This window comes from Dipodomys merriami, unplaced genomic scaffold, assembly GCF_024711535.1.
Source record: "Dipodomys merriami isolate MVZ:Mamm:240054 unplaced genomic scaffold, mDipMer1.0.p SCAF_21, whole genome shotgun sequence".
NCBI lineage: Eukaryota > Metazoa > Chordata > Mammalia > Rodentia > Heteromyidae > Dipodomys > Dipodomys merriami.
The window spans coordinates 10,139,580-10,159,156 of record NW_027203493.1 but is presented as its reverse complement, the minus strand read 5'-3'; the positions used below and the strand labels follow the sequence as shown (position 1 = coordinate 10,159,156).

Genomic DNA, 19,577 nt, shown 5'->3' with positions numbered 1-19,577 from the left:
TCGGACTTGACCCTAAAGACTCCGCAATATGGGGGTGGGGAAGCCCTTGAGGGAGGGGCGGTAGGTCCTTAGCATCCCCGGTGCCGCCGGGGCGCGGGACTCGGGAGGAGGTGAGGCGAGCCAGCCGCGGTGAATTCGGTAGCTCCGGGGGGGAAAAAAAAGAGGGAAAACACCCAGGCACCGCCCGCTCCCCGGAGTCTTCCTCCCGCGCCGGCTTCCAACCTAATTCCAGGCGTTCTGCAGGCTCGGTTACCCAGCATCTCCTCTCTTCCCTCCCCCCCCTCAAAACTAAGTAGCACAGAAGAGGGTAAAAACAGGCGAGAAAACTGGGGAGGGGGTGTGGGGAAAACCCTCGGGGAAAGAGCTTTTGAGAGCTGCGGTAGTACCGGACTCAGCAGCTTAGGAGAAGAAGCAGCAGCAGCAGCAGCAGCGGCCTCCTCCTGGCCTCTAAGGTTCCCGGTGTTGGGGAGGAAGGCAAGCTGCAGGATTAGGGGGTGTCCATGGGTTTCCCCCCTCCCTCCTCCATCCATTGCAGTCGTGACCACTTCGCTGACAAGTGGCACAAATCAGGCCTGCACCACGTTTTGTGCCCCGTGTCCTTCACCAGTTAGAAACCCTGCTAGATGATGCCCTTGGCCTTAGGGACCAGGCCAGAAGGACACACAGACACACATTGGTGCACACTGGAATAAAAGTGGATACAGGATGTATCTAGGGATCTGAGAGTCCGAGACTCCAGGGCTACGCAGCTTTCCCTCCCTTTTTTTTTTCGGGGGAGGGCCTGAATTTCCCTCCCGCATCCCAACCATCATTCTTTAAACAAACTAGATATTCCCTTCTCACCCCCACCATTCCCTCTGCAGTTGAACACTCAGACTCTAGCTACCTTCATCTCAGGAAAAGGACCCTGCAGTGTTAAGCATTCGAGACAGGCAGTCAGTCCTAGCTCAGTCTGCAAGAAAGCACCGTAGGTGAGGACTCCAAACTCCAGGGTTAAATCATAGCCCCCCTCCACAGATAAAGAAGATTTTCCTTCCACACATGTATTTTCTGGAAGAGTAAAAGAGTCCCTAAGAGATGCCCAGGAGATGGAGCAGAAGCAAACGTTCTGGGGGGGTTTCCTTCCGCCTCTCACCTGGGGCCGTCTGTGGAGCGATAGCTCTTCCGAGGAGAGGCACAAGAATCACGGTCGATTAAAAATAGCTTCACCCCTGTGTCCCTCTCCTTCCCTTTTGTCTTTTGCTCCTTATGTCCCTCTATCCTCTTCCCAGCCAGAAAGCCCTTCCCTCTCCAAAAGCTTGCGTCTTCACACATTTGGGAGAAAAGATGACCTAAGAGAAGTGAACTTGCATGGATGGGTTTGAGCAACCGGTGAGCAGGATGCTCAGGGTTCCTGTACCCCCAACTCTCTCCATGTCTTCCACCGAGGCTGGATGTGGGGCTGGGGTTCCAGGGCTCGGGAGCACCCAGCGGAAGCCTGCATCGTGCAGCGCCACAGCGAGCCCTCGCCTCGCAGCGCCTCAGCCAGACAACTGTTGCTGCCTTGCCTCGAAGCTGCTGCAGCTGCTGCTGGCCAGGCGGCTGTCGCTTGAAGTTCAGGCTGCTCACTTTCCGCGCCCCCCCCCCCACTCTTTTTGGACGGGTATGGGGGCTTGTGGCAAAGAGGGCTCTCCTCGTGGTAGGAAGGAGGGAAAGGACCCCTTCTCATTTTCTTTCTAGATAAGTGAAATTCGGTGGCGGTTTGATGGTTTCTTGCAGTTTCTTTCCATGGTGACACCAGCCAGAGGCCAGTGGGAGCCGATCTCCCCCCGCCCCGCCCCTGTGCCTCACTTTCCCTTTGCGAAGGAAGGAGCGGAAAGGGAAGGGAGCTCCTCTCTAAGTCTTCAAACGGCACACCCTTGTCAGAAAAGCTAGGGGCCTTATGGCAACTTCCAGACACTGGCACTCCATGCCGACCTCCAGGACCTCTGTAAAGAGAAGTGACAGTCCCATCTTCAACCCCAATCTACTCTTTAGGGGGAATGGGAAAGTATTAGGGACGTCCCTGGGGAACCTGGTCTCTCAGGCAACTAAGTAGCTTAACTTTTGCCAGAATTTAAAAATCAAGGCCAGTGCTTGTCTCTGGAGCTAGGGAAGAGGTGAAGGGTCATATAGCCCCCTCGGGTCACCTGCCCCCAGTGGGGGAGAGGAGGTGACCTGAGTCAGCCTAAGCCATCCTTTTTGCCCTCTTTTGCCAGCTCTCCCCATTCAATGACTGTCCCCTCTCGGCTTCTTCCTCTACTTCCCGAGGCTGGAGCCAGGTTTCCTCCCTTTCTTTGAGCCCAGTGTCCCTTCTCTCCTCTTTGCAGAACCAGCGGTTCCTTCAAAAGTCTCTCTCTTTACCTACTCCAGGTTGGAGGCAAAGACAGGGATTGATTCCCATGTTCTAGGCAGACTTGCTGCAGGGTCAGACCAGGACCTTCCTCTCTGTCCCAGGAACTTCTCACACCTGAGGGCTCCAGGAGCATCTCTGAAAAGCACTTTGCTTGCATTAGCATGCATGCTGGCTACGGCTCAGGGCCCAGATGCACTCCTCTGCCCTTTCTCTTTTCATCAATGCCCCATGCCTTGCAAAAAATAAGTCCCAGCTCTCAACCTTTCCCCTTCTCCTTCCCACACAGCCAAGTAACCGTATCCATCTTTTAACCCTTTCAGGTGATCAAACCATCCTGACACCCGGATGTCTGCCTAGAGGGTGGCCACCAAGGGAAGAGGTGTCCAAGGTCACTGAAGCTGAAGAGCCTGCAGGGATGAGCTCAGGAGTCCCAGGTGAGTATAAAGAGACTATCAGTCTATGGCTGCCTAGGCAGCCTTATGGAGCCCCCAAACACAATCCTTACTTGGTGATGACATCAGTAAACCAGGGATCCAGTATTTGGCCACAGCCTTCAAAAGCTTAGCTCTAGGCAAAGAAAGCCACTCGTCACAGAAGTTATGAGGAAAGACACAGGCCCAAAGGAGGCAGGCCTACTTCCTATCCTGTCCTCTCTGTAGGAAACAGGTGGGCACAAAAGTTCAGAAGCTACTCAGACCCTAAGGTACAAAGGCCTTTCAGTGGGCTCCACTGTTTCCCTTTCCCTTCTCTTTCTGCACCATGTTCAGCCACCTTGGGAGAGGCAAAATTAAGGGATCTTTTGCTGAAGTCAGTTAATCTGAAGATACCAAAACATTGAGTGACGTCTTGACATCTTCTTAACCTGAGTTGGGTATGGATGGATGGGAAAGTTATAGGCTAATGCCTTTCTTTCTTTCATTCTCTTTCTCTTGTTTGAGAGGTTAAGGCATTAAACTCTAAATATATTTATTTTTTTCCTGTTACCCAGCAAAATCCTTTGCTATGGAGCTTTTGTTTAGCTACCTTTCTGAGCTTCAGAGTCATAGTGTTATTCTTATTGGGGAATTCACTTTAGAGTCTGGCAGAGTTTTGAACTCCAGGGCTATTAGATTTACGAGGAAGGAAGAAACCAAGCTACCTGGCTAATCCTCAGCTGTCACGTGAGCCAAGTATAAAGCTGCCAGAAACCTTAGACAAAAACCCCAGGCTTAAAGCAGAACCAGAGTCCATTTCACTGGAAATCGTCAGTTTATTATAGAACAGAATATTTACTTAATTAAATATCTTAATTAAATATCTTAATTAAATGATTTTTTTAAGTTTTATGTTTTAAGGGTACAACTCAAACCAGGTCAACTAAAGGATGAGGATGAAGCCATGAATTGTTGGGCTGCACTTAACTTCTTCTAAACTCCATTTGGATACAAAGTTCTGAAGTTTACAGCATTTATCTTGGGGTAGTAAATTGATTGTTAGTTCCAAGAGGTTACAATCTACTCCTTCCTCCCCTTAATTGATATCCCAGCTGTACTATGAGGACATCTAAGAAAACGATAGTGAGGAGGAATAATTTTCTTGTCCAAAGGGTAATCTCTTCTAAATTATATTTGAAGAATCCATGAATGGGTAAACTTCAAAGTTACATCTGATAGATAGCATGCAAAAACTTGAAAGACTCAGATATTAATATATATCAATCTCTTCATTTTGTAAACCAAGGAACAGGTTCTGAGAGGTTAGGTGACATTTATCAAGGACACACACTGAATCTCCAACACACAATGTGTATTGTCTACTCTGGATTCTTTCCTTATTCACTAAAGCTGTCTTATTATTACTTAAATAATAGAGATCATGCATAAACATGATTCAGATTCTTGCCTCTAGGGAACCTGGGTTCAAAGAAGGGCGCTACGTACAGAAAGTCTTTTCTGCCAGGAGTCAGTATATTAGGGGATTCTCTAGTGGTTTAGGCACAGCTCTCATCTCCTTCTGACAGCACAAGAACCTCGCATAGTATCCCAGTGTTGGTCTCCTTCAAAAATTCAGCTAGCATGAAGCAACTCTGTGAGGCCTAGGCCCTTCTCCCTCTCTCTTCTCTCTGGAGGTCACTTCTAGCTACACCCTTCTTGCCTGCTGGGCTCAATCCTGAACTGTTGAAAGGGTAGTAAAGTCCAGTTTGAATTTTCCTATTATCTCCCTTAAAAGCAAGCAGACCATAGAGCTTTTAGCAGAAAGGGGGATCTCTTGGATCCTTGTCCCTCATGGATTTGGTTGTTGTTGTTATTGTTGTTTTATGTGTTTGTTTGTTTGCCTGGTTAGTTGATGAGGATTATGCCTTCTCTTTTAGAATGCTATAGAAAGACTGCTTGCAGGATAGGTGCCTGGCATGGTCAGTTTTAAACTTCAGATTTATTGCCAACCCCCAGTCTAAGTTCACAACTTCAACTTCACCTATTTCCACCAATGACAGCTGTTCAGATGCTAATTACCCACATCCTCAGAACACAGGACCAGCATTCTTAACTGTGGGAGCTATCCTAAACAAATTGGTCTGGTGGTCTTTTCTGTGGACTTTGGTTCTATTCTCTTCCCTATCTCCCCTTAAGGAGAGGGAACCATTAATGATTTCCAACTGCATTAAAAAAAAAAAAAAAAAAAAAGGCTTTGGGCTGGGAAGGTGGCTCAGTGGTAGAGTGCTTGCCTTGCATGCATGAGGCCCTGGGTTCGATTCCTCAGCACCACATAAGCAAAAAGCTGGAAGTGGCGCTGTGGCTCAAGTGTTAGAGTGCTAGCCTTGAGCTGAAGAGCTGAGGGACAGTGCCCAGGCCCAGAGTTCAGGCCCCATGACCGGACCCAAAAAAAAAAAAAAAGGCTTGTTTCACTACTCAAAAAGACACACAAAGGAAGAAGAAAATGATATGGGGTAAAAGATTCAAATGTTAGACTAATAAAAAAATAAAAGACTCAAATGTGTTTCAAAGAAAGCAGAATAAGAATATCTAGCAGTAGAAAGAATTAAAAGATTAGCTATAGATATATCTACTAGCAGTAGAAAGAATCAATGTATCCAGTTCTGATATTTTAGGCTTATGCCTTTGAAGAGGTAATTTTATCTCTTGTAGGTCTCAATTGCTCTGTCTATAAATTAGATGATTTGGAGAGGTTCCATACATTCATTTATTTTTCTTCAACAATTGTTGAATGTTTATTGGGGTCTCTACAGTGTGTATCAGGTCTTATTCTAGATGTTGGAGAGATAGAAAATTTTATTTTTCCTTTGGTAACCTGATGAAAGTTGTGGACTTTCTTGCCAACAAAAAAAGAAAATTAAAAAATGGTTTTATAAATAATAATTTTAGGGATTTCTATGACTTTTCTAAGTACCTTCCCACCCTCCTCCAGGGATACCAAACTCAAAGTTTTTCATCTTGTTTCTACAGTTTACAATATTAAAGCTCAAGGTTAAGGAGCATGGTGAAATCTTGGGTTTCAGTTGCTCTTTTTTTCCCCTTTTCCTAGCATTACTGTTGCATGTGTGCTCTCTCTCTCTCTCTGTCTCTCTGTCTCTCTCTGTCGCTCTCTGGCTTGCTCACTTGCTCACTCTCTCTTAGAGAGAGATTTTGATGCCCTTGTTTAGAGCACAAGTATTGGGTACTTAATAATGCAAATAATTAGAACAAAAGCTGACCAGTTAGCCAGGCTGAGATGTAAGGCAGATAGAATGGCAGGACAAAAACCAATAGGAAGTTTGATGATCAAATTCAACGTGATCCCACAAACATTTTAGACACCATTTGTCTTTTAGGTTTATGTTCTTGGACCAAGATTTATGATTTGGAAGAAAGGTTTGTGCTTGGACAGGATAGGGAAGATTATAACATCAGGGCTTGTAGTAAATTTGGATGGACTTTCTTGAATGGTTTTGACTACCAAGGGAAATCTCAGTCTTTCCTTTTTGAGAAGGAAAGACCAGTCCATTTCTGACCCTCTTGGGTTGATAAACTGACAGCTTCTGGCACAGCAAAGCCTTTATGACAGGCTGTCCTGTTGAAGTCTTAATGGAGGAGAAAACAAATGTCTGAAATGGACCTGGAAAGGACAATGTACTAACAATCGTGGTTCAAAGTCAGCCTAGGCAAGAATGTCCATGAGACGTTTCTTCATTTAAACACCAAAATAGCTGGAAGTGGAGCTGTGGCACAAGTGGTAGAGTGTCAGCCTTGAGCACAAAAGCTCAGGGACAGAGCCCAGGTCCTGTATTCAAGCCCCATGACTGGTACACACACACACACACACACACACACACACACACACACACACACACACACACACACACACACACACACACACACACACACACACACACACACAGAGTTTTACTCTAATTCTGAGTCTTTCAGACTTTTTTTTTTTGTTTCCTTGCATTCAGTAGTCTCAAAATTCTTCCTTGCAGTAAGGAAGGATTGAGCTTTTCATTTCAGGCCTGACTTTAGCACTGATCAGATAGCAATGCAAACTGGACTTTCAGGGGATCGTTAGATGGTCTTCCCAGGTAGTGCTAAATAGCCAGATTCACCTATGAAAGTATCAGATAAGGACCTGAGACTGCAAAATCTTCACGTTAGATTGCAGGAGGGTGGATCAGAGTGTGAATTTCTGCTTAAGGAAGAAAGCAGCAGGTTGCTGCTGGTATGGCAAAAGTGTAGGAAAACGCATATAAATACTAAGAGGTCCTTTTCACTTTCTCCATTTCCTCAACTGTGTAATGAGGAAAATAATCATTCCCTCTACCAAAACATGCTGGTAAGGATTCAATGAGAGTATACATGCAAAGTATTTCATATCTAGTCAGTATTTAATAAATGTTAACCATTATTATTGTTACTGTTACAATGGACATTTGTTTTTGTTTATCTCTGGCCAACATCATATATAGGAACGTCATACAAGGCTTAGATCATAGAATTAGCAGCCATAGGACCAGAGCTGTTCCCAGACTGACAGATAAAAGATAATCTTTTCTAGAAGCATCTGTCCATTTGCCCCACAGCCTGCCAGTGTTCAGGATTACCCGGCTGGGAGCAAATCAAAAGGGCTGATAGGAAAGTCTTTTTTTTTTTTTTTTTTTACTTTCTGTGTCCCTAGTTTCATTTCACCCTTTAATTCTTTGCTTTCATGTTCATTTAAAAAATCACAATTGTTTTTACCAATCTCTCTTCTTACTTTTTCCTCCATTTTCCCCTCTTTCTTTATATCCTTTTATCTTTCTTTTTCAGAAGAAAAAGTTTATCTAAAATTCTTCTTAATCACTTTTTCCATACAGATTATATGTAGTCCTACATTTCAGAGTTTGGGCAATTTCCATAAAAGAATATAGGGGAAATAAAATGCCGCCACAAATGGTATTTTACCTTTTTTTATCATTTAAATTTTATCTTTCTTATTTTCCTTCTCCCAGCTTCATTTTTCAGTATAGAAATCTTTTCATCTCTTCTTGGAACTCATCTACACCACCACCACCACCCCCGAAAAAAATCCTTACTCTTTTCCTTCTTTTTAAGGGTTTGGCTGAAAATTATAGGTGTGATTGTAGAATACATTGAATGTGGCCTCTACATTTTTGGTTAATACTAGAAAAAAAAGTGTGTGTGTGTGTGGGGGGGGTAGCATTACCATTTGTATCCCAAACCAAACAATGGCTGAGGCCATTCCAAATACAAGGAAAAGATGTTTTGTAATTTATATTTTCTCCTCCTCTTCCTCCTCCTCCTCCTCCTCCTCCTCCTCCTTTTTCTTCTCCTTCTTGTTTTCGTAAACATTGGAGACTTTGCCACATTCCTTTCTTCATTTTTCACGTTTATGCATTTAATCCCAGAGGCTACCCATTGTGTCCTCCTTAGCTACCTCTCTCCCTCTCTCTCTCTCTCTGTCTCTCTGTCTCTGTCTCTGTCTCTGTCTCTGTCTCTCTCTCTCTCTCTCTCTCACACACACACACACACACACACACACACACACACACACACATCATAAACAGAAACACAAGAGCATGTAAGCCTAGAGAGTGGTCTTGCCATCTCTTAGCATCCTTGAGAAAGGAAGGAGGAAGGAGGCACACTCTGAGGGAGCATGGAGCCTCACAGGCTTTGAAGAGCAGTGAGTTTAGTTTTCTGATGGGTGTTACTTTCATCAGCTGCATTCCTTGAGCAAGACATGTCTCTGGCTCTCATCACTGGTAAAATATGGCTATCAAAATACTTGTCTCATCAGGAAGATGAAACATCCATTGGTAATATATGTTATTATTGTCAAGACCCTCCAGGCTCAGGACTAGATGAAACATCTAGATAAGACAGGTGCTATCTGAGTTGGAGGTGGAGGAAGAAGAAGAGGAGGAGGAGGAGGAGGAAGAAGAGGAGGAGGAGGAAGAGGGAGCGAAGGAGGAACAAGCTAGCAGAAAGGTGGATGTAAAGCTACTAGAAGTCCTAATGAAGGTGAGGATCTAGGAGTTCATTTTTAGACGTTGTGAATTGGGAGTGGCCCCACTGTGGAGCTGGACAAATGGTGACAGTACTGCAGGAATTTTCTCAGGGCTTCTCAGCCTCTACATAGTAGATTCTGATCAGCAAAATTGCAGTGATTTATTCTAGATCAAGGCTTTCATACTTCAGCTGGCAAATTGCTGGGTTAACCCTCCAAAGGGAGTCATGATAATCTTGAAGATAAGATTTTTAGATGTGCCCTACAAGTAAAACCCAGAAAAACAACAATTCCATCATTTATTTTGAAAGTAGAATATATTATTTTTTAATTACGAAGTCTTCTTCCCTCTTTGAAGGAGGCTAGCAAGAGCACTGGGGTCAGGGATAAGGAAAAACAGCAGAACCCTTTGTAATACAGGTGTGGGGGATTCTGTCAACTCAGATGAAATTGTCTAGACAATCCTAGCATTCTTAGCTGATTAAGGGTTAGTACGTAAATTAATTAATTTAAAAGGAAGGGATGAATTAGATACAGCCCACCAAATTTTTATTCTGTAGCTTTCTACCATCTCTGAACCTTAGCATCACATTAAAGAAACTAACGTTTAAATAAAAAGACAACAGTTTTCAGCCAGTAAACTTTTTTGTGTCTAGTTTTTAAAAATGTAAACATAAGCAGGTAATGAAGAGTAGAAATTTCCATTTGCAATCAAAATCTAAAAGAAAATTTTTATTAAGTTTCCTGAATTAAACTTTGTTCAGCATTGCTTATAAAACAAACATGTAAGGAAACATTGTAAACTGCTATGCAGATAGATGTCTAATGTAATCTTTTCCTGAATTTTTAGGTATATAAAACCCTCTAAATGAAGATATTCCCTTCTCAAACTTATCCCTTAGGAAGTTTGTTCAGAAAAGCCTGTCTTGGGTAGTTTTACATCAGAAAATATCTGCATTTAAATATTACTTAGTCTGAAAACAGTAGCTATCACTCCAAACAGCAGACAATGAGATTCTGAAAGTACAAATGCTTGTGCATTGCTTTTTCTTTTTTAAGATTAGCTGTTAGCTTTTGAATTTATTTTTTAATGGTGCTTTGGAATACTGGGAGAAAGGAAAATGTCTTTTAAAAGGAGGAGAACCTTTTTAAAATGAACTATATACTTGCTTTTTATGTTATAATTTAAAATTTTGTTTCTCAGTAAGCTGCCTGTCAGTTAACCTGAAATTTAAGATGAAATTTTGTGTTTCAATTTTTGTATGTTTGTTATCTGTATATTCAACTTCTATAATTACTAAAAGTAATTCATCCTAGTTAAAAAAAAATCATCATTGAACCAAAGCTGAACTGTATCAGGAGGTTATTTTATTCATGATCATGGCATCTTAACTTTTCATATGACACATAGGAATCTAATTTTGTACAGAATTACATGGTAGTTTATTAATTTTCTTATTTAGGGGGAGATGTTACTTAAATTTATCCCTTAATTTGGAAATAGGATTTCTTTTCTTGTTAAATTTTTGTTAGGAATAGACCTTTTGGTCAAAATATTTTTCCAGGTAGAATTTTAAACTGAAAGCATTTTTTTATGACCAATTTTAAAAAGAGTTTCTGTTTTAGCACTAGGCTGATTTCATCCTTATTTTTCTTTCCTGAATATGTTTGTAGATTATATAATTTATAAACCTTGATATAACACATTAAAATAGGTTATTTTATTTGTAATATTTATAATTTCAAAGGGATTGCATATAACACTAAATAGTAGCTACTTATTTACTTAGTAAATTTTACTGCTTTGCTTTTTAGCAAGAATTTTTTTCTTTTTTTTCTATTTATGCTGGAGGGCCTTATAATAAATTCAAATGGTAGATTGTGACAGTTGCTTGAGAAGTAATATTATAGAATTAATTACATTTATGAAAAATTTCAGAAAAATTCTAACTCAATAAAACTATCTAAAACATATACAAACCTGCTCAGAATTGCTCAACTTAATTTTCCTTTGATTTTCACAAATCCTTAAGTCTTTTTCCTATTTTGTGCTAATCCACCTGTTGCATTAAGTTTGTTGTCTGCTCGGAAAAAGAGAGGGAGAGATGTGACGTAATTAAAACAATGAAATGTATAGTAGAACTGGGTACATTTTCCCATGACCGTGTGTGTGTGTGTGTGTGTGTGTGTGTGTGTGTGTGTGTGTGTGTGTGTGTGTGTGTGTGTGTGTGTGTGTGTGTGTGTGTGTGTGTATTATAACCTGGATTCTGGAATAATAATAATTTTTCCATCTACATATTTTTTTCTATTTTCCTATTGGCTGTGAAAATATATCCTGATAGGGAAAATTCATTGCATAGAGTTCCTTTTTTTTTTAGTGGAGGTATTATAATAGGAAGGGAAATTGATGCTTACTAATTCTTGTTTTTCTTTGAGGAGAGTTAGGGTGTGGGTTTTTTTTTTAATGTCACATGCTTTGGGATGTTAATATACATTTTCAAGGTAGAGAGGAGGGAGACTGTTTTCTCAGAATATCCACAGGAAATGAAGGATAGCCTGGAAAAATATGTCAGCAGCCAGGAAGTAACTCAGGACGGGGTAAGGAGAATATAGGAAGCATATCCCAACTTCAGAGATAGGATGAAAATACCCTGCAACTGTGAGCTTAACATTGTTAGTTTACTGATGACTATTGTGTTTGCATATGTGCACTTGCACACACACACACACACACACACACACACACACACACACACACACACACAGATTCTAGCTCACTTCAAAGGTGGTACTTTGTATCTGAAGGTAATCTAACATGAAAACACAGTGCTGTGCTGGTACAGGCTGTCCACTATGCTAGAAGATATGAATTTTTCTGTTTCATTTAAAATCAAAATCATGTCAATTTGCTATTAACAAACTAAATACTGATGACCTATTATACATAGGTAGTCTTTTCTTCAAAGTAAGTTACCTCAAATCTGAAGCAAAACTGAGAACCCACGTGGCCTCCTGGCTTGTTAGAAAATTTTATGATTATATCTGACAATACTAAACACAGATATCTTTAAATAACATTTTAATCTCCAGCCTTGAATATGAGGAAATTCTAACTATGAGCTAAGAGAGGAGCTGTCTAGAATGGTTTAACATCAGTATCATGTAAAAACAATGAAATTGTCAAATTTCTAAATCCTGTGAAAAGAGGAAGGAAGCTGCTTGTTATCTCTGAAAACTACTAGAGATCCTTGGAAGGAAGGTAGCTGGTAATATAATTGTAATATGATTTTGTAAGATGATTTCAATTTTAAAAAGTATTACCAAAGAGCAAGAAAAGAAAAAAAGTCAGAATAACTTTAAAAAGAAAATTTTAAGCAGAGAGAAAAAAAAATCTAACTATAAGAAACTGAATTTAAACAACTGTCCAAAGTAGGTTTAAACATATAGTAACTAAGAAATCAAATGAAATTCTGTACCACTGTCTTCTTGCAGGAGCACTTGAACAAAAGGCCAAATTTTATATTTAGGAAATATTTGGATTAATTTACCAGGTTTATTTTAAACTGTACTGTTGTCAAATTTGTCAGCAATGTACAAATTTGTGATCTCTGGACAATATGACTTTTTACAAACTAGGAATGCATTTGAAATGGGAAAGGTCAATCCATCCTTCATCCTGATAATTGGATTAAGGCCTTTCTGAGTCATAAAGATGGATAACTTAAAAATATTAATTACCATATAAATACACAGCCCTTGAAGAAATAGTAATCATTTCTAATGTCCTCAATTAAAAAAGATTACAACTTTAAGGAAGGCTGTCCTCTCAGAAAAAAAAAAAAAAGAAAAAAAAAAACAAGAAGTTGACTGTATTTTAATTAATACATTGAACAATTACAAGGAAATATTATTTTGGGGGAAATTGTCAGCAAACAAATAGAAACATATACATATATATGATTTTATGAGAAGCATTTAATATAGTGAATATACTCCAGTTACTAAATATTCTCTACAAAAATTGAATTTTTAAAATAGTCTGTGGGATTTTTTTTCTTCTTAAAATTTTTTAACCAATTTGATTTTCTCTCTCTTTTTCTTTCTTTTTTAAATTGTACAGATATAACAGCGTTGATCTCAAAGCCTGTACTCTGCCTGTGGTCTGGCTATTAGTTTGAGAGCTAACTAGGCAGTCCTATTTATCTGGGTGGCTCCTGTCTAAGGGAACCCCCATTCTTTCTTTGCTTGCACTACATATGTAGTTTACCTGTGGAGTATACTAGTTACTTTTTTTTTTATTTCCCTTCTAAATATTTTCTTTTACTTAAGAATTCAGCATAATCCAGCCCCTAATCTTCCCAGAGCAACTGACCAGAATCAATTATTGTCTCTATTTCTCCCCTCCTTTCATTTTTTAAATTTAAGATTCTAACTTCCTACAAAGCATATTTCTTTTACTTAAAGCAAACTAATATGTTTTATGGAGTCAGAGCTATTCTACTGCTGCTGTAGTATGTCCCATTTGAAGTATCAGAGCTGTAACAAGGTTTGATGTAAACAAATATGCAAGTGATCCTCACCCTAGTGCTGCAGACACTCCTGTTTATTCTTGTTTTTCCATGACAGCCGAAATGCCTAACAAAGGGCTCTGTCTCCTTAAGATCTGTGAAGGTATGAGGTAGGTCCCACTAACACCAAGTTGAAGGATCTCAGGTTTTTATGGAGGCCCCTAGGGTTGAGTTGATTTTTTGTTTGTTTGTTTTTGTTTTTGTTGAGGGGCTTGAACTCAGGGCCTTGGGTGCTGTCTCTGAGCTTTTGTGCTCAAGGCAAGCACTCCACTACTTGAAGCAACCGAGCCACTTCTGGTTTTCTGGAGGTTAACTTCTGGTTTTCTGGAGGTTAATTGGAGATAAGAGTCTCAAGGACTTTTCTGCCTGGAAGCAGGGGTGGGGGGAGAGGGTTGGTTTCTAACAGTGATCTTCAGATCTCAGCCTGCTGGCTAGCTAGGATTATAGATGTGAGCCGCCAGCACCCAGCTTAGATTTGATTTTCTGATGTGCACAGGCAAACATTCTCTCTGCCTTTTCACCTTGAATTGTCTGAGGGGAAGTTTAGTCCAGTCAGATCAATAGTTTTGGAAATAATTGATGAATTCAGATAGGCTGGTGAGGAGTATACTTTCACTGATAATCTAATTAAAATCAGCTGTTATATGCTTCTTCTCTACTGCTGATTTATCCATTCGTGTATGCAAAAGGATGTCCTTCTGGAGAGTTCCTTAGAGAATTTACCTGTTGATGTTGACGGTGGGATTGAATAGTGCATCTCCCCCCCCCCCCCCACCTCGGTTCTGGGGCTTGAACTTAGGGCCTGGGCACTATCCCTGGGCTTCTTTTGCTTAATATTAGCACCCTACCACTTGAGCCACAACTCCACTTCCACTTCCACTTTCTTTTGGTAATTTATTGGAGATAAGAATCTCTTGGACTTTCTGTCTTGGCTGGGTGCTGGCTTTGAACCTTGGTCCTCAGATCTCAGCCTCCTGAGTAGTTAGGATTACAGGATGAGCTACTGGTATCCAGCAGGCCTGTGGATTTTTAAGTGATGTTCAGTTGTAAGAGTAATGCATTTAAAACTGACCTTCATTAGTTTATTAACAACAACAACAACAATAATAACTCTTAGTGGAGAGTAAACAAGCAATATTTTTCACTACATAGGCATCCATTTGAATACAGGAAAAAAATTCTTTGTAATCTACAATCATTGATTGACAGCTTCATACCCCTCCTCCCATCACACCCACAGAGCAAGCACTCACAGGACACACAAACACACTCTGTCACACATATGCACAAGACAGAGAGAGGAGATACACACAAGACAGAAAGTGAGACAGAGAGCTGATGCTCATATCATCCTGTTTATTCAGTTCTTCATATTAGTGTTTGCAAATCGTCCTGAAGATTGACCAGTTCTCATATTGCAGAGGTTCAGTCAACACAGAACCATAAAATTTTCACAGAAATGATAGGAACCCTTGAGGCGGTCTAGTCCAGCCTCTCTATTTCATATATGGAAAAACTGAGGCAGAGTGAGGGCCACCATCTCAGTCAATTTGTGGCTAGTAGGACTAAAATCATCTGTGACTCTGACTAGACCCGATATTGGATGTTGTGATACTGGGTATAGTAAGGGGGGGGCGGGAAGTGATCTCATTTTCTGGCTAGGGCATTTTTAAGATGGACCTACGAACAGCTATCTCATTATTCTTGTCTATATGCCATCCAACTGAATTGATGGATCAAATCCTTTCTCATTTCTCCCAGCAACTCCTCCAAAGGAGCCATATTAGTGACCTCTTATCTGCAATAGCTTAAAATTCAAACAGAGCCCCCTTTCTCTTCATAGAATCACACAGCAAACATTGATGAATACATGTAATGTGTGAGCTTTCTGTACATGTTAACAACACAGTCTAAGTTTAGATGGTGTCTCTAAAAGCATCTGACATTCACAATACAGTAGATGTTCAATACATGTTTACTTACCTACTACCTATGAGGACAGGTTTAAACAAGATAGATTTAAGGGACAGCCAATTCAAGGCAATACGAATAAACAAATACTGTGTCTGAAAGAAAGGAATGCTTAATTCTGATGGAAGCCCAGGATGTGGGGAGCAGGGGAGCTTTGTGAGAAGAGTGGGGTTTTGATTGAACGATCATTTGATGACATCAGGCCTGCCTGGCAGTTGGAACTCATGAGAAATGTCTGTGATGGTGCATGGTATGTGCTGGAAATATTGTGGAATCTGTTGTGATTGGAATCTTAGGAGCCAGGAACGATGGATGGAAGGAAACACAAGGACTTCAGACTATAAACTTCACACCAGAGTAATTGATCTCTGGTGATATTCGAGTGGTTTGGAAGAGCAACATAATAAAAGCAGGATGGCTCCCTTCAAACCTGGCCACTAAGAAAGAATTTCCACTTTCCTGGGAAGTCAGGAAAGTGTCAGAGACACTCTATGAGAAATTGAAACCAGAGTTATGCATGGTGGTTCATGCCTATAATCCTCGTTACTCAGGAATTGTGAGTCCACAGCAGACACCAAGTTAGGGAAACCCTAACTCAAAAAGAAAATAGAAACAATAAGAGGGTATGACTCAAGTGTTGAATGCTTATCTAGCCCATGGACCTAGGTTCTACCCCTTGTACCACAAAACAAAAACAACCAACCCAACCAAAACAGTGTTCAGCCACCCGACTCTCAGGTGGCCATTGACCATCTTGTCCCAGCTAGAATAGATGTAGACTCTGAAAAGAGTTACTTTTTGGTCTTGTTTCTGTCTCCCCTTACTAGTGAATTAAATTTGATCTGCATTCCTCATGCATCTACCTGCCAGTGAATGCCAGGTGCCAGTAAGCAAGTATCTTTCTTGTGGACCTCACAGTAGACATCAGATCCTTCCTCTTTTCTACACTGTTCTGCAGCACTTCTTTTCATCCTTTGTTTTCTTGTGTCCAGTGAGTGCCTGATTTCCACGTCTATCCTTAGGAATCAGCACTGTCCCTGAGCTTTTCTCTTCATGAAATCCTCTTGGCCTTAACTGACCATCCTTTGGAAATTTTTTTCATCCTTACACTTCAGGGCCATGGTCTGATGTCACTCTATCAAGCATTCCATGGCAGAATGCAGTATGACTAGCCAGGCAAGAAAAATCCCTCTTATGGGTCAGTGAGATTTAGTGAGGTTGTAGGATGGCCAGGCAGGTAGGCCAGGTGCACATGTGACTGTGATTGACCCAGATGAGAGAGAGAGAGAGAGAGAGAGAGAGAGAGAGAGAGAGAGAGAGAGAGAGAGAGAGAGAGAGAGAGAGAGAGAGCACATTAGAGAAGCAGCATACTTCAGCATATAGAAACTAAACTAGACATTTCAAACTCTGGGTTTTGTTAACCAATCTGCCACTAATTCCATATGTGACTTTGGACCATGGAATATTTCTATTACTAAATACAAAACATGCATAATCTCATCCAGTTTTTGTAACATTATTTCTTTCTATCCTTTCAACTCTCTATCTATCTACTAATTCTCACACTTAGGTAAAAAGTGTCTGGTATGATGTTTATATGATAGTAGCAATAGTTACTCCTAGGTGAAAAGACTAGGTGTGATTTAAGAAAAAACAACTTTATTCTTTATTTTTTTTAACCCTGTGGCACTATTTGATTTTGATTTCTAACAGGAAATCAAAATACCTGGAATAACATGAATATTGGCTTAACTTATAATAGCCTTAACATATAATACTTTTTTTTTATAATAGACATTCTAATAGGGAAATGTTATCTCATAGTATTTTTTTCTTTTGGGAGGGTTCTGATAATCCCTTAAAAATTTTTTTATTGTAAAAGTGATATAGAGAGGGGTTACAGTTACATAAGTTAGGTAATGAGCACATTTCTTTTTGAACAGTGTCATTCCCTCCCAAATTCTCTCCCAGTTTTTCCCCTCCTGGCCCTCTTCGCCCCACCTGCCAAGTTGTATAGTTCATTTCTAACATAGTGTCTAGTGAGTATCACTGCCGAATTGGTTCACCCTTTGTCCCACTGTTCTTCTGCTTCTCCTTTCCCTCCCCAAATCAGATAAACTTATACAAAAGATAAACTTACATAAAAGGATACAGAGGGGCTGGGAAGGTGGTTCAGAGGTAGAGTGCTTGCCTCATATGCATGAGGCCCTGGGTTTGATTCCTCAGCACCACATAAACAGAAAAAACCCAAGTGGTGCTGTGGCTCAAGTGGTAGAGTGCTAGCCTTAAGCGGAAGAGCTCAGGGACAGCACCCAGGCCTCGAGTTCAAGCCCCATGACCGACGAAAAAAAAAAAGATACAGAAATAAAAAATGGAGACAAAAGGGAATAAACAAAAAAAAAATTGCAAACAATACAATTTTTTTAAAAAAAAACCTCTTTTGTCCATCTTGGAGTTTGATAAACATCGTTTTATATGGTCATATACACATAGCTATTGAGCCCTGTGATCCTCTCCTAAGAATATCCTCCTTGGGTTTCACTGTGTGAATGTTTAGAATCCTGTTTAATTAATCATGTCCAAATGTAATTATTTGTCTTTTACTATCCATAGGCACATTCTAATTATTACAAATGAGGTAAACCAGGCAGCCTGTGTTTCTTTGGGTCTGGCTTACTTGGCTTAATATAATTTTTTTCCAAGTTTATTTCCATATGAATGGGGCAATGTCCTTTGTTCTGATGGAAGCATAGGATTCCATTGTGTTTACGTACAGCATTTTCTCAATCCATTCGTCCACCGAGGAGCATCTGGGTCGATTCCATATCTTAGCTATGGTAAACAATTCTGCAATGAACATGGTTGTGCTGTTGGCCTTAGTGTGGCCTGGTATGTGATCTTTTGGATAAATGCCTAGGAATGGGATTGCTGGGTCATAGGGAAGTTCCATGTTTAGTCTTTTGAAGAACTTCCATACTGCTTTCCAGAGTGGTTGAACAAGTTTATATTCCCACCAACAGTGTAGTAACATTCCCTTTTGGCCACATCCCAGCCAGCATCTATTATTATTAGTTTTCTTGATAATGGTCATTCTAACTGGGGTGAGGTGGAATCTCGATGTTGTTTTGATTTGCTTTTCTTTTATGGCCAAAGATGTCAAACATCTCTTCGTGTGTCTATTGCCAATTCTTATTTCTTCTTTGGAGAAGTTTCTCTCTAGCCCACTTATTAATGGGGCGGTTGCTTCTATGAAGATTTGTTTTTGAGGGGTTTAATTTTTTGAGCTCTGAGTATATTTTAGATATAAGGCCCTTGTCTGATGCATATCTGGTAAACATCTTCTCCCATTCTGTAGGCTATTTATCTTGCTAGTTATGTCCTTTGCCATGCAGAAACTCTTCAGTTTGATGCAAATCCCATTCATCCAGTCTTTCTTTGATCTGTTGTCATTCTGGATCTTTACTTAGGATGTTTCCATCTGTGCCAAGGAGCCCTAGTGTTTCCCCTATCTCTTCCTACAATGTTTTCAGGATATTTGATCTTATATTGAGGTCTTTGATCCATTCGGAATTGATTCTGGTTCAGAGTGATATATAAGGATAAGTTTTTGCATGTTTTAACATTTAATTCTCTCTCTCTATGCCTGTCTCTGTTTTTCCTCTCATCTTTCTTTACAATATAAAAAAGGAGAATTTATAAGTCCCAGCTCCCCATCCCCAACTATGATTTATTATCGTGTGTGTGTGTGTGTGTGTGTGTGTGTGTTTTGCTTTGGTTTAGACTCAGACCTCATACTTGCTAGGCCAGCATTCTACTACTTAATCCATACCCCCAGCTATAATTCTTAACTTTCACTATAATATTCTTTCTTTTGTTGTTTCTCGCTTTAAAAGAGTACCACTTGAGCCATGCCTCTAGCTCTGTTTTTTTTTTTTTTTTTTGCTGGTTATTTCAGACACAGAATTTCACTGTCTGCTTTGAACAGAAACCCTCTAGATCTCAGCCTTATAAGTAGCTAGAATTACAGTCATATGTCACCACCAATGCCTGGCCAAAGAGTATGTGGTTGTGTGTGTGTGAGTGCACACGGGCACACATGTGTGTGCATGTATACAATGCATGCACACTAGTCCTGGGGCTTGAACTCAGAACCTGGGTGATATTCCTGAGGTTTTTTTTGTTTG

General features: G+C 40.4%; 1 long non-coding RNA gene across 1 annotated transcript in view; it reads left to right on the top strand.

Moving 5' to 3' along the window:
* Window positions 1-19,577, top strand: part of LOC138833965 (uncharacterized) — an 82,691-nt gene that overhangs the window by 2,682 nt on the left and 60,432 nt on the right. The window contains exon 2 of the long non-coding RNA XR_011373978.1: window positions 2,695-2,808. This is a non-coding gene — a long non-coding RNA (uncharacterized lncRNA). The remainder of the gene's footprint in view (window positions 1-2,694; window positions 2,809-19,577) is intronic.